At 26.1% G+C, this 2,660-nt stretch overlaps 1 long non-coding RNA gene across 1 annotated transcript; it reads left to right on the forward strand.

The window, feature by feature from the left end:
* The first annotated feature begins 2,160 nt into the window (after positions 1-2,160).
* On the forward strand, positions 2,161-2,538 carry LOC111616576. Its single transcript, XR_002755274.1, has 3 exons — positions 2,161-2,233; positions 2,341-2,394; positions 2,474-2,538. It is a non-coding gene; the product is annotated as an uncharacterized LOC111616576 (long non-coding RNA).
* The last annotated feature ends 122 nt before the right edge of the window (positions 2,539-2,660 follow it).

Here is a 2,660-nt window from a genome sequence, read left to right on the forward strand (position 1 = left end):
CTTTATTTAATCAAATTTAAATTTATTTAATTTAAAATATATGCTTTATTTAATCAAATTTAAATTTATTTAATTTAAAATATATGCTTTATTTAATCAAATTTAAATTTATTTAATTTAAAATATATGTTTTCGTCCTGAAATTAGTTGTAACTTGTCTTTGTAGAGCATCGTTAGCAACAGAGTCGTACCGGTCATCAATCTAACTCTTTTCAGAGAAAATATTTGAATTGAAATACCGTGACTTCTGGTTTGTATCCGAAGTTCACGATATTTCATATATAGTTGATCGATGCATCTTTCTGCCCCTAAGTTTTTCTTTTTTTGTCTCGGGGTACATCCATCTACCTTCATTCTCGAGATTAAGAAAAGACAGACAGCCGAGTGGACAGACATCAGACAACAGTAGGAATTTGTAATTCTACAATTTTTTTCAAATTGCAGCCTAATTAAAATTATAAGTTTGTAGATTTGTTTTTTGAAACCGTGTCCTGTTTTATAATTCTGGCGTAGTAAACACTAGTATTGTGTTTTATTCCAATGACACGTGGCAAATTTTCCATCAAATTCTTTTTTTAGTTACAAAAAAGTTAAAAAGTTTATAATAAAAGTCGCTAGCTTTAACACTTCAAATTTTACAACATTTTCGATCAATAAGAGTTCTATGAAAGTTGCCGTTTTTTGATACTTTCGATTTGTTACAAAGAGTTTTATTTTTCAGATTAAAAAATGGTATTTATAAATTTGAACAAAATATCCGATAAATTCAATCAGTAGAAAGGGTATATTTAAAACCTAAATATATAAAATTAACTTACTGTAACTTATTGTATTGTTATAATTTTGTTGAAGTTAGTTCGTTATTTTAAATAAATGATCGAAATTATTGTCTTGGTAAATACATTTTAAGTATTTTATTTATCATTATAAATTATACTACTAATTTTTGCAAAAAGATATTATCTAACAAATGTTTATAAAAATTTATATAATTACTGTCTTTAAAGAATGAAGAATGCGCTACAGAACGTTACATTTGCTATTTTTCCTATTGAGGTAATGATATATTTCTTAAATACGTTTTTTCATTCTATCGTTAAAATTAATTCTAAAAGTTTATACATTTATTCTTTAATTCTATTAATGATACATTCATATTAATAATGTATATCACAAAAGGTTAAATAATGTACTTGTTTTATTGATATTATTGGGCGAAGCGAAGCAAAAATCTCTTAGAGAGGACTTTGAAGTTTGTGCAACGGTAATTCCTCCAAAATTGCTTAACCAATTTTAATCACTTTTGCCTGCAAATAGAATACATTTCGGTCTAGCTCCTGACACAAACAATACTTTAGAATTCGGTGCGTAAAAAGATAAATAAGATCAATTTTTACAATGATCAACGAGAAAAGATGGCGCAAAGTACGACTTCGTTAGAGTTCAATCGATCTTTACGATTGCATTGAAATGAATTGATTTTTCTCAGATTTTCGTATCTTGATTTATAATATACAGATCATCTAAAAGTTTGCTAATTTATATTTGTAATATATTTAAATCACTAGAAATTTTCTAAATGAAAATTTAGGTGAAATTTAAATTGATAAGTTACTCCAGGAAATCCTTGATATGAAGTACTAAAATTTTTACGCCGAAATTACATTATCGAATTTAACTTTTTAGCTAAATTTTTTTTTCAATTTTTAACAATTTTTGCTTATTTCATTTGTTAAAAATCTGCTTGTTTACTAATTTTTCTTTTTCGTTACGTTTTTTTTTTTTTTTACTTTTTTTTAGCTATTGCGCGCAATTAAAATTAGTTTGAAGTAGAATTACAACAAACATGAATGCTATGAAAAAAAGAAGTCAACAGAATTTAATAAACGTTTTATTATCAAACTTCGTCTAATTTTTCGACAACGTATTGCAAATGAGTTTACATGTGACAACATGAAACTTGACATCAAATCGACAAATGTTCACTAGGTAAATTTAAACATAAGTGAAAAGCAAAAGTGGCCCACACGGATAGATCTAGTTCTTACATAGGAGTAGGTAGACAGTAAATATACAATATTGTAAGATAAATATTATCAACTTCCTGATACAATGTTTTTGTCTTATTAAAGATTCCTGGAGCAGTTCATCTAGATGAAACTAAAAAGAAGTTCATAAATACGGGATTGGTGTGAAGAGTCGTTCTCCTTCTTGTCGAATATCTCGGATTCAAGTAAGATATTTTATGTATATTCTAGAAAAATAAAATGTCTATTATCTAAAATATAAATAATTTCATAACTCGCCATTTCGTTAATTTATAATAAATATATTTATTAGTTATGAAATTAAAACGGGAGATAAGAGAAAAATTCCACTTTTCTCAGAAATAAGGTATGATACATAATTTATTGGATTATATAGTATTGTTGTATTTTATACTTTTTCATTGTCTTTTTATATTGTCGTTTAGTCAGTTGACATTGTCATGCCAGTTACTCAGAGTTATGGTGGATATAAATATATGGATGTTTCTGGTATTATTACTGTAGATGTAGTCAGATTCATTGTTGCTAAACCAGCAGAACTATCAAAATTAACAGCAATAATTCATCCATTTTCTTTTCTGGTAAATATAATATACATTCTATAAGAATCTT

The sequence above is a fragment of the Centruroides sculpturatus genome, unplaced genomic scaffold (genome assembly GCF_000671375.1).
Source record: "Centruroides sculpturatus isolate CEXI.00-Female unplaced genomic scaffold, Cexi_2.0 scaffold3336, whole genome shotgun sequence".
NCBI lineage: Eukaryota > Metazoa > Arthropoda > Arachnida > Scorpiones > Buthidae > Centruroides > Centruroides sculpturatus.